The sequence below is a fragment of the Pituophis catenifer genome, unplaced genomic scaffold (assembly GCF_029215685.1).
Source record: "Pituophis catenifer annectens isolate HBS135680 unplaced genomic scaffold, rPitCat1.0.hap2 SCAF_4, whole genome shotgun sequence".
Taxonomy (NCBI): Eukaryota; Metazoa; Chordata; class Lepidosauria; order Squamata; family Colubridae; genus Pituophis; species Pituophis catenifer.
In genome coordinates, this window is record NW_027256884.1 from 32,295,975 (window position 1) to 32,309,367 (window position 13,393).

At 43.5% G+C, this 13,393-nt stretch overlaps 1 protein-coding gene across 1 annotated transcript in view; it reads right to left on the minus strand.

The window, feature by feature from the left end:
• Positions 1 to 13,393, minus strand: part of RASA3 (RAS p21 protein activator 3) — a 98,455-nt gene that overhangs the window by 64,918 nt on the left and 20,144 nt on the right. The window lies entirely within an intron of this gene.

The following is a 13,393-nucleotide window of genomic DNA, read 5'->3' on the forward strand; positions in this document are numbered from 1 at the left end:
CCAACAAGGCAGCTGACAGTGGAGGTTAACTGGCTGGGCTTCTTTGAATTAAATTACAGTGGTTAAAACCACTGTGTCAAATCTTGCTTAAGGGGATGTTTTATTGTAGCTTAGAGGCCTGAAACCAGACTAGTGAGTCATGACCATGACAATGTGAGGTTCTTGCAAGCACATGTTCTGTGCTGTCTGCAAAAAAAAAAAAAAAAAAAAAAAAAATCAAATGAATTGGAAAAAAAAATTGAAAGTAAAAGGAACAACATTACGAGGTCAGATAAACTGTGCTGGAGGCCGGAAATTTTAGTTTTGATTTCATTGAGACAACACAGCAAGCGGAAATGAATGAGATGAGGGCAATTTAGTGATTACACGGTGAATTAAATGATCTCAAAGAGAATGTATTCTTGGATTTAAAAAAAAGATGCCAACTTTAGATTTAACTTGCTCATCTACTTGCTAGTATTATATCCCACATTTTCTTAAGGAGCTCAAGCAACATTCCCCCCCCCCAAATACTGTGACACATATACAACTGAAAGACTGATGTGGCTGATAGTTACCCAGAAAGCTTCCATGCATCTCCCTTGTCTTGCTCCAATTCCCTAATTTCTGAACTAGAGTGTAATTGCTGCTGTAAATCAGCAGCATAAAACACTCTCAAGATTTCTCATTCTGGAAGAATATAATTAAGTCTGAATATATAAGGTAGTTTATTTCTGCAATACATTTCTTTTCCCCCTCCAAACTTTAAGTTTGGTGCTTCTTTTATGGGGCAGGGAGAGAAAGGGTGTATGTAAACTTTGCATTGTGATGCTAATCCTGCTTCTCTGCCTTTAATTTTCTGATCTATTTACTAAAATAAGGCACCTATTAAATTAGTAACCTACCACCGACATACCTCACTGCCTCTCTCCTCTCATGTAAATTTAAATAGATTTAATTTGCTAGTCAGTTATTCAATTTGCAATGCAGAGTTTCATTCAAAGGCCATAGAAGCAATTAAAGTGGATCACTGGCTGCTTTATCTCACACAAGAAAAATACTAATAAATGACCATATTCGCACTCTGGAATGAATGTGAAGACTCGTCAATATTGATTTGCAAGGCAAACTATTTCAGTGCATTCAGACGAAGCTGCATGTGTTTGTGTTGTAAACTCTGTCAAAGTACATTTCTGGAACTTTACTGAACAACAAAAATATTTTCAGACTTCCTCATTCTCATCACATGATTGGCTACTAATATAAATTTGTCCACAGCTGCTTGGATTGGATAGAATCCACTGTAAGTACATAAGAATACATTAGCATACTGAACCTAATGTTTTAATTTGTTAACCCAAACTGAATAGGTTCAAAAACAGGAGCAGAGCATTCTAATTAATTTCAGTTAGTAGGTTTGAACACTACAAAAGTTCAAGGGTTCCTAAGCACAGCATGTTTATAATGTAACGATTTTTACAGTTGAACAGGCATGCAATAAATTTTTTTATTTCTTTGGGAATAGAAAAAACAAGAGCTATTAAAAAAAAAAGATTGTTTATTAGAGGAAATGGTCACACCCTTTTGTTTCCTGGGTGGGGAGAGGCTTGCCTGCAAATAGTGTTTTTTCACTTTCACATGGTTTGTGTGGTTACACTTCAGCAGCACCCATTCTGAACTCTGTAAATGATTAATTCTGCTGTTTGCTACTCGATACATGCAAATCAGTTGAGCAAGCATTGTTAAAGCAGCTACTGAATTATAGCCACACTATTTGTTAACCATTTATTGATTCCTAAATTAAACTTCTCAGCCTGTGATCTCAAACTCATCCCATGAAAATGGGCTATTCTTATGCTCTACTCTTACCATAAAAATGAGAATATATATTATCCAATCAGAAATATAAAATATAATCCAAACATGATAGTGCCCAGTTGATATCCAACTTCTAAAACTGCAGAGCATTCTTTTGGCATAGCCTAAAAGAATCCAATAGTTTTTAAAAAAACTAAAACCTAATCCAATAGTTTAAAAAAAGGAAGTGGCCTCATTGGAAATTATAATTTTCTCCTTGATTATTGTGATTCTCTGAAAACATCAAGTTACCTTGCAATTCTGACAATGGAAATTAAATTGTCATAGATTATTCATTCCTTGGAGAATATTCTTGAAATCAAATTAAATCATAGGGTTTGAGAGTATGGGTTGTACCCAGTAGTGGGTTGCTACCAGTTCTACCCAGATCGGCGAACCGGTAGCGGTGGCAGTGGCAGGAGGCTCCGCCCACCCTCGTCGGATGCTTCTGCGCAGAAGGATCACGCACATGCGCAAATGCGCACGAGTGAACCGGTAGCAACGGGTTTTGCAACCCACTATACTGGTTGTACCATTTGTATAAACAGATCTGATTTCAGCGGTGTCCAGATGATATTAAAGTGTATGCAGTGACTTCATAGTCCTACTCCATGCCAGGTTACAGATTATTGTAGCCAGATGACCAATTCCAAAAAAGACTTTTAAAAATTCTCTTCCAAACACCGAGAAGCATGTTCTCTTCCACATTTTAGCTCATGGATCTACACTACTTCTGGAATTAACCTCAACATTCAGGACTGGAGACAAAAAGGGTGAAGACCAGAAGGACAGACATATTTTGGAATACAGATCTGTTGAGTCTCCAGGAACGGTTGATCAGGAGGGCAATGTCTAATTGCCCCATATGCGCCTGCAGCATCACACCTAATAAAATGTGAGCACTGGAATTGTATACAATAACATTCAGTTTCACCCATTGCTTTTATCAGTGAAAAGTCTATTTTGTGCTCTACCCACATCCTCCCTGCCAGTAATTAAATATGCAGGTGGCTGTTATGAACTATTCACAGCAGGCAATTTCATTTTGTGGGAAAGAAGCTAGATCTTTCGAGTTCAAGCCTTTGGAATCTGCATTTCTCATTTTATCAATAAATCAATCTGGACTTCATCATATCATTAATTCATTTTTATTCAATTAATAATAATAATAATAATAATAATAATAATAATAATAATAATAATAATAATAATAATAATTTTATTTCTATACCGCCCTTCTCCTGAAGGACTCAGGGCGGTGTACAGCCTATTTAAAAACAGAATCAACATCAATTTAAAATAATTTAAAAATATTAAATAAATTTGGCTTAATTTAAAACCCCAAAAATTTAAAACATCCAATTTAAAATTATGTTGCTAACCCAGCCTGGCGAAACAACAGGGTCTTGAGTGCGCAGCGAAATACCCAGAGGTCAGAAATCTTACGAATTTACGGGGGCAGTTCATTCCACAGGGCTGGGGCTCCCACAGAGAAGGCCCTCCCCCTGGGTGTTGCCAGCCGACATGACTTGGCCGATGGCACCCTGAGGAGACCCTCTCTGTGGGAGCGGACTGGTCGGTGGGAGGCTATCAGTGGCAGAAGACGGTCTCGAAGGTACCCGGGTCCTGTGCCATGGAGCGCTTTAAAGGTGGTGACCAACACCTTGAATTGCACCCGGAAGACCACTGGGAGCCAGTGCAGCTCGCGCATGAGGGCTGTCACGTGGGCGCAACGGGTTGCACCCATAACCACCCGCGCGGCCGCATTCTGGACCAGTTGGAGCCTCCGAGTGCTCTTCAAGGGGAGCCCCATGTAGAGAGCATTACAATAGTCCAACCGGGAGGTAACAAGGGCGTGAGTGACTGTGCGCAGTGTGTCCCGGTCCAGAAAGGGCTGCAACTGGCGAATCAGGCGAACCTGATAAAAGGCCCCCCTGGCCACGGCCGTCATATGCTCTTCTAAAGACAGCCGTGCGTCCAGGAGGACACCCAGATTGCGAGCCCTCTCTGTGGGGGGCAAAGATTCACCCCCAATAGTCAGCGATGGCAGCTGCTGACTATATCGGGATGCCGGAAGCCACAACCACTCGGTCTTGGAAGGGTTGAGTCTGAGCCTGTTCCTCCCCATCCAGACCTGCACGGCCTCCAGGCAGCGGGACATCACATCAAGGGCATTGTTGGGGTGGTCTGGGGTGGAGATGTACAGCTGAGTGTTGTCAGCATACAGATGACACTTCACCCCAAAACCACGGATGATCTCACCCAGCGGCTTCACATAAATGTTGAACAGGAGGGGCGAGAGGACCGACCCTTGCGGCACTCCCCAGGTGAGATGCCTCGAGGTCGACCTCTGTCCCCCTGCCAACACAAACTGCAAGCGGTCGGAGAAGAAGGAGGAGAACCACCGCAGAACGGTGCCCCCCATTCCTAACCCCCTCAACTGTTGCAGCATGATACCATGGTCGATGGTATCAAAAGCTGCTGAGAGATCTAATAGGACTAGGACAGAGGAGCAACCCCTGTCCCGAGCCCTCCAGAGATCATCCACCAACGCGACCAATGCTGTTTCTGTGCTGTACCCCTGCCTGAAGCCCGACTGGCACGGGTCCAGATAGATAGCTTCATCCAGGTGTCGGGGAAGCTGTCGTGCCACCACGCTCTCAACAAACTTCGCCACAAAACGAAGGTTGGAGACCGGACGGTAGTTGGCTAATTCAGCCGGGTCCAGGGAAGGCTTTTTGAGGAGGGGCCTCACTACCGCCTCTTTCAAGGTGGCAGGAAAGGCACCCTCGCTCAGAGAAGCAGTTATAATCCCCTGGAGCCAGCCTCGTGTAACCTCCCGGGAGACCAGTACCAACCAGGAGGGACACGGGTCCAATAAACACGTGGCGGCACTAATCTTACCCAGAACCCTGTCCACATCCACTGTTATGACTTCAGTATTATGAAAGAACAGATAACGCATATTTAAGATTTTATGACTCCTTTATATATTATGAATATCCCATAGTAGAGGAAGAAGCATAGAGGTTTTTATATGGTTATACTCTACTCCAGGCCTGTCAAACTGTCAGCCCGCAGACCAGATGTGTCATATGCAGGCCACACCACTCCAAAAGCACTGCAAAGGCAAAAAAAGGTCACAATACGTCAAGATACGCATTCGAGTTTGACATCCATGCTCTATTCTAATCTGCTGAAAATCTTGGCTTTTTCTAGAAATGTCTCCCATCTCTCAGGTCTTCCAAGATCTGGTCCAGATCTGCATCATCTTAGAATGAGCTCTAAACTGAACTGAGAGTCCATGTTAGTAAGAATGGCCATCAAAAGAATAGAACATTTGCAGACAACTGATAACTTTACAACTGAGTGAAAGAATTGTCTTTGTAAAACTATTTAATATTAATAGAAATCTTTCTTATTCATCTCAGAAGTGCCAACAGTATAACACATAAAGCATCCATTAAATCTAGTTCAGCTTCTGGTGACCTATGGATACATCCACACAGTTTTCTTATCAACACTATGGAAATGATTGGTACTGCCCTCTTTTAGGATATTTTTCTTTACTTCCTACTCCAATCTATAGATCCATGGAGGCTAATGATTTTCCATCCAAGTATCAACTAGGTCCATGCTTAATTTTTTTTTAAGATCAGTCGAGTAACATAAGCAACTTTTATCATTAATGAGTAAGAACAGCCTCACTTTGCATAATTTAATGGTAATCTCACCAACGCTGTTCCCAGCTCTGAAATAGCCTCCTCAGTGACAGTAAATTGGGAGGTAGTTTATTATGTTTTCAACATTAAAGCCATTGTTATTCTTTCAGATCTTTTAATATTATAAAGTTAACTACTTCAAATTCCTTTTAATTATTTTAGTTGGTGCTCTCTGTAAATTATTGCAAATTGCACAATACATTGCTTAAACCTCTATCGGACTTCCCCGAAAATAAGACCCTGTCTTATATTTTTTTGAACCCTGAAATAAATGCTTGGCCTTATTGCCATGCGCTCAAAAGCCCGATTGGACTTATTATCAGGGGATGACTTATTTTGGAGGAAACAGGGTACTTTTAGATTAAATATTTTAGAGATATTTTTAAATGATTTCAAAGCTACCAATAGGGTAATCTATAAATTTTCAGACTAAATATACCTATATTTTATGTATTTATCAACATTTTTACACTGCACAAGGTCAAAATTGTCCTTTCAATTTACAACACAGAGATAAAACCATAAAAAACAAGAATATAACAATGCAAACCACTTGAAGTAAATATTTATAATCAAGCTCCAAACATAAAGAAGCTGACTTTTACAAAGCAAAAATAGAGGAAGTGATAAACTGCATAAAAATACTCTAGCATTTATAATTAGCATTTAAAATCCATGTCCTAAATAAGTACTTTTTTTTGTAATGTACTGCAAAAATAGAAGGAGTCATGCTATAAATAATCAGCAGTCTCCAAGAAAGCAAGTACCTCATCTGCTTGTATATCAACAATATAGTGAGTATTGGCAACACATAAAGGCCATATAAATATTGACTCACTTCACAAGACAAAGGAGATTTCTCATGTCTCACAGGAAATAAATACTATGAACACTGTGTTTGTTTTCATCTCCTGCTGTTATATTAGTTAAGTCCAAGTCCAATTTAACATGTATCAATGGCTATTACATATGATACAAAAATAATAGATGAGGGAGCTATTTTGATGTATCAGAACATTAGCATTTTATAAAGCGATTTAAATAAAATTATTCCAAGGATATTCTGATTTAAATGCTAACATTGCAATAGACAAACAGGGTGAGATAAAAAACAGGAGGCTAGAAGAGAAAGGGAGAAATGCTTCCCCCCCCTCCAATCTGTTTTACGTTCATTCAAATTTATCTGATACTTAAACTTAAATATATTCTAAAGATTATTCTTTAATTATCTATAAAAATACAATGAATTTGGAATAAATCAAAATATATTTCAATGGTGAAAGCAATTCAGGAGTTTTAGAAGTTAATGCATCTAATAAGGGTGTCCAAGCTTTTGCCTTGTCTGGGCTACATTGGGTGAAAAGCAATTGCCTTGGGTCACATATTAAATATATATTTGATATACAGGTAGTCCTCAACATACAACATTTCAATTGTAGTAGTACATCAAGGACTACCTGTCATATCATAATGTTAAAAATTTAGATCTTGTGGGGCTGCATTACTATCTGTCCAGGGCCACAGGCTTGATATGCCTGATCTAAACTAAATTGTGAAATAAGAAATGAAATAAAAAAATTCAGTTTCAGACAATCCGTTCCTCTTAAACTATGCCAAATAATTTGAAAAAAATCCTATTACCTATTAGCTGATCTAAAGTATCCTTACGAGCCATGAATGTAAAAAAAAACAGTACCAGTAATTTTGAGATATAGATTAACCTAAATTTTATATTATTCCATGACCTTATCGTGTAGCTAAGACTCAACTTTTCGTATCTCAATCTCTTCCAAAAATACCTTGCAGCTGATATTTCCAGTGCTGGAAATACAGTAGAAATTTCACCAAATAAGATTGGGAAGGTATGCAAACCATGACTTCCCAAATTATTTCAAGACACTTAATTATAGCTCCACTCTTGTATCAAATGACCAGGAAGGAGAGAGACTTAGAATAGAGAATTTAGCAATTTTCTAAGAAATTCTCCCTTTCATACAGATGCACTAGAGATTTTTTAAAAAAAAACCTTGGCAGAACCCTTGGCATGACCTAAACCATTTTTAACTCAATCCTTCTTTAACAGAAAGATTTAACAGGATTAAACAGAAGGATTTAACTTTAACAGGTTCTCCTCCTAGATCGAATTCTGTTCTGTTCAAGTTTAGAGAGTTACCATTCTGGTTGATAGAGAATCCTGAATCCATCTATATAATTTATCCCCACCATTCCATTAGCCTGAAAAGAATAAAGAAGACCAAGCCTCTTCCAAGATATTAAGGATACGTAAAGGTTTGTTGACTTGATCACTTGGATTTTAATAGCTAAAAGTCCTGGATACATATATCAATCTTGTATTTAATTTTTTAAAAAATTTTTAATTTAAATCTTTTTCTAAAGACTCAAAATATCAGATTTAATAAAAAAAGTAATAATTACAGTATATATAAAGATGATAATTTTCTTGGGTAATTATTCTAGGATATTTCAAATATTAAATTAAGGTCTAATTTTTAACACATTTCAATAAACACATTATAGTATGGAAGATGTATGTGAGTAACAGTTATTCACCAAACTATTACACTAAATCAGAACATTTTAGTATACAACGTAATTATCAATTACGCATAAAATATCACTAGCATATAATAACTGTTCATCCACATAAAGCATTTTTATGGTCCAAATGTTCTTTGATTGCCTGTTTAGACATACCAATGGACCCCATATTAAATTAAAAGACATCTTGGAAGCATTTAATTAATTAATTAATTAATTAATTAATTAATTAATTAATTAATTTGTATACCGCCCTTCTCCCAGAAGGGACTCAGGGCGGTGAACAGCCAAAATTAAAAAACATACAGATACAAAAGTTAAGATTATTAAAAAGAATTAAATCATTAGCTTCCCAATTTAAAACCCCCAACCATAAAATTTAAAATCCCAATTAAGAACCATTTAGGCTAGGCCGGCTTGGTGGAATAAATAAGTCTTCAGGGCTTTATGGAAGGTCCGGAGGTCCGGGATCAATCGTATTCCAGGAGGCAGCTCGTTCCACAGGGCGGGTGCCCCCACAGAGAAGGCTCTCCCCCTGGGGGCCGCCAGCCGACATTGCCTGACCGACGGCACCCTGAGGAGGCCCTCTCTGTGAGACCGTATTGGCCGGTGGGAGGTTATCGGTAGCAGCAGGCGGTCTCGCAAATATCCTGGCCCTAAGCCATGAGCGCTTTAAAGATGAGAACCAACACCTTAAAGCGCACCCGGAAGACCACCGGGAGCCAATGCAGCTCATGCAGTAGAGGTGTTACATGGGAGCGCCACGTCGCTCCCATAATCACCCGCGCGACCGCATTCTGCACCAGCTGGAGCCTCCGGGTGCTCAAGGGGAGCCCCATGTAGAGAGCGTTGCAGTAGTCCAGGCATGACGTGACGAGGGCATGAGTGACTGTGCACAAGGAATCCCGATCCAGAAAGGGGCGCAACTGGCGTATCAGGCGGACCTGATAAAAAGCCCCCCTGGCCACGGCCGTCATATGCTCTTCTAAAGACAGCCATGTGTCCAGGAGGACACCCAAGTTGCGAGCCCCCTCTGTGGGGGTCATTTACTCGCCCCCAATAGCCAGCGATGGCACCAGCTGGCTATATCGGGACACTGGTATCCACAGCCACTCGGTCTTGGAAGGGTTGAGCCTGTTCCTCCCCATCCAGACCCGCACGGCCTCCAGACACTGGGACATCACTTCGAGGGCATCATTGGGGTGGTCTGGGGTGGAGATGTACAGCTGGGTGTCATCAGCGTACAAATGGCATCGCACCCCAAAACCACGGATGATATCACCCAGCGGCTTCACATAAATGTTGAACAGGAGCGGCGAGAGGACCGACCCTTGCAGCACCCCGCAAGCAAGGCACCTCGAGGTCGACCTCTGCCCCCCTGCCAACACAGACTGCGACTGGTCAGAGAGATAGGAGGAGAACCACCGCAACACGGTGCCTCCCACCCCCAATCTCCCCAGCCGGCGCAGCATGATACCATGATCGATGGTATCAAAAGCCGCTGAGAGGTCTAACAGGACCAGAACAGAGGAACAACCCGTCCCGAGCCCTCCAGAGATCATCCACCAATGCGACCAATGCCGTCTCTGTGCTGTACCCAGGCCTGAAGCCGGACTGGCATGGATCTAGATAGACGGTTTCATCCAGGTACTGTGGGAGCTGTCACGCAACCACACTCTCCACAACCTTCGCAACGAAGCGAAGGTTGGAGACCGGACGGTAGTTTGCCAGAATAGCCGGGTCCAGAGAAGGCTTCTTGAGGAGGGGCCTCACCACCGCCTCTTTCAAGGTGGGAGGCAAGAAACCCTCTCTCAAAGAAGCATTTATAATCCTCTGGAGCCAGCCTCGTGTTACCTCCCGGGTGGCCAGTACCAGCCAGGAGGGGCACGGGTCCAATAAACATGTGGTTGCATTTAACCTCCCCAGGATCCTGTCCACGTCCTCAGGAGTCACAGGGTTGAACTCGTCCCAGATAACATTCTCAAGACCAGCCTCAGTCACCCCGCCAGGATCTACCCAGAGTCCAAGCCTTCCCGAATCTGAGCGATTTTATCGTGCAGATACTGTGCAAAATCCTCAGCTTGCCCTTGCAAGGGGTCTTCCCGCGCTCCCTGATATAGGAGGGAGCGAGTCACCCTAAACAAGGCGGCTGGGCGGTTATCTGCCGATGCAATAAGAGCGGAAAAGTAGTTACGCTTTGCCGCTTTTATCGCCACTAGATAGGTCTTAATATGAGACCTAACTAGTGTTCGGTCGGATTCGGAGCGACTAGCCCTCCAACCACTCTCTAGGCGTCTTTTCCGGCGCTTCATCTCCCTCAGCTCCTCGGAGAACCAAGGGGCCGGGCAGGTTCGGCGTCGGGTCAGAGGCCGCAAAGGCACGACTCGGTCCAGAGCACCGGCAGCCATCCTATCCCAGGCAGCCACCAGGTCTTCAGCCGAGTCGTGAGCCAGAGTTTCAGGAACTGGCCCAAGCTCCCTCTGGAACTTATCAGGATCCATCAGGCGCCTGGGGCAGAACCACCTGGTCGGTTCCGCCTCCCTGCAGTGGGGTGCAGCGGTCAAAAAGTCCAGCCTCAGGAGAGAATGGTCCGACCATGACAGGGGTTCAGTGACTATATCCCCTGTATCTAGACCATTCAACCACTGACCAGAGATAAAAACCAGGTCCAGAGTGTGTCCTCCGGCGTGACTAGGGCCATGAATTAGTTGTGTCAGGTCCATGGCTGTCATGGAAGCCATAAACTCCCAAGCCATCCCAGACGCCTCACCGGCAGATGGCACGTTGAAATCCCCCATGACCAAAAGTCTGGGGGTATCAACCGCCATCCCGGCAATAACATTGAGAAGCTCGGGCAGGGCCGCTGTCACGTAGCAGGGATCCAGGTACGCGATCAGCAGGCCCATCTGCATCCCATGGCCCCACTTCACCAGGAGAGACTCACATCCGGCTATCTGAGGTACAGTGGCCTCCCTCGGATCAAGACCTTCCTTTATAACGACCGCCACCCCCCCCACCCCTGCCCTGGGCCCTTGGCTGATGGAATGCGCGGAAAACTGGTGGGCACATCTCTACGAGGGGGACCCCCCCTCTTGGCCCAACCAGGTCTCTGTAATACCTGCCAGGTCCACACCCCCCTCCTGTATTAGCTCACAAATGAGGGGGGCCTTATTAACCACGGACCTGGCGTTGCACAGCATCAGTCTAAGGGCTTGGCTCTGAAACTCTGGACAGCCGGGGGAACGAGAAGAGTCATGGGGAACGAGAAGAGTCATGGGGGCCGAGGCATGCCACCGCTTGAAGATAGCGGGTATGTGCCCCCACCACCTGATGTGACCCCCTACTCCCGCCATATCTGCCCCTCCCAACCACGGTCCTGATAGAATCGCCCTCCACCCTATCAGCACTGAGCTCCTCCACACCCCGCTCCCCGCCTTCCGTTCCATGCCCCTGTATCGAGCCTGACCTATGCCAGTCCCTCCCCATCCCCCACCCTAAACCCCTTAAAAAATTACAAAAAGACAATTTTAAAAAACCCCGCAACCCCCTCTTTGTGGCATGCCACCTCTCGAGGTTCCAAAGCCCGTCATCGAGGTAGGCCCTCGATAGAGTGGAGGGCCAAGTCTGCGAGAGGGGGGAGTCTCGCAGACCAAGAAGCTCCGCTGCGGAATACATCTTGACCACAGAGGATGGGAGCAACCATATCCTAGGGGTCCATATAAAAGGTCCAGGGGAAAGACATGGAATGGGAGTCTCAAAAACATTTTCACAAGACCAGGTCCACTGTCCCCTCACAACAGAGGCCAAAGTCAAGTTCCAGGTCGACCACAATCCAAGGGGGGGGATAGATCCAACCACCCTCTCACGGTGGTCCGGTCAACCAGTCGACCCCCTCTTGTGGTGAGATGGCAGCAATGAACCAATGTAGACAGCACAGCACCCGGGGCTGAGGTCCAAAAACCGCCCTCTCACGGTGGTTGGTCCGATGGTCAAGTCCCCTCTGCTGGCAGATGCAAGAAGATTTGATATCATCCCAGTTCAGTTCCCAGGGGCCCCGACATCAGAGCCACCCTCTCACGGTGGTTTAAACTGAGCCCAGCCCTCTCAGCTGATGGGATGGAGCCATGTACCAGCCCCCATTTCAGATTTAAGTAGTCCTCCCCACAGTTAGGGAAAGTCCAGGTGGAAATAAGCTTGGCGTCAAGTGAGTCAGTAAGCTAGCCGACAATCCAAGGTGGGCATAGTCCCGGTAGAGAAGCATTGAGGAGAAACAGGGGCAGCTATCTCTAGCCCCCCAGCCCCCACATAACCAATGGAGGCCTCCCAAGATCTAAAAGCATCTCATTTTGATAGATGAAGAATTATTTGTAGTAAGTTTGGTAAGTGAATCAGAATTGCATATTTTAATCCAGTTAGTTACAAAAGAAATAGACATATGGCCAACATTTGATCCCCAAATTTGAATTGCATCATATCAAAGGCATCCCTTAAGACCATGAGGGGCAATTAATTTTCCCAAGGGGCTACCTGAGAAACTGGGACTGTTGTGGAGGGCCGAACCAATGTAACCTGAATTGATATCCTCAAACTCTGTCACCTCAGCTCTTCAGGCTGTTCCAGGCAAGCGGAGAGCAGCAAGCCCAGCCAAAGAGGGCATGATGACTACACAGAACTTGACCAACTCAGCTTCTCTCATGCCCTGCAGCATGCTTATCTACATTTGATTTCTAATTTCCAGTTGACCGCATGCAGCCCAAAAAGGAATAGCCAAATAGATGGATGTGGATCAGGTCTCCTCAAAATTAGCATTGCTGTTTAATTTTTTTCCCCTGAATTGATACCTAAAATATCTATTAGTAAACTAATAAGTAATTAGTAAACTAATAATTCACAAACTGTAAGGGAGTGGTCTTATACATTTGAAGCTTGCTAATATTTTATGAATCCATACAATCAAAGCTAATACCATCACTAATTTGTATACTTTTGAACAAAAAGCTCGAGCAATCCCAATTCATTAAAGGAAGTTGGAAAAACTTTATTCAAAAAGCATTATTATAAGTCTCTAACAGAAGATATCAAACAACCACCAGGAACATTTTTCATGTTTTAATGGATTTAATAATGTGTATTATTTCCTGAAAGATGCAGTTTGATAAACAGCTTGGTTTTGTTAAAAGTAAGGAGTCTAGTACTCTAATAGAACTTTTCTAACAAATGTTATTAAAAGGTATAAGGATTTGTAAAACTACAGCAATGATAATGTAGGTCAAGCG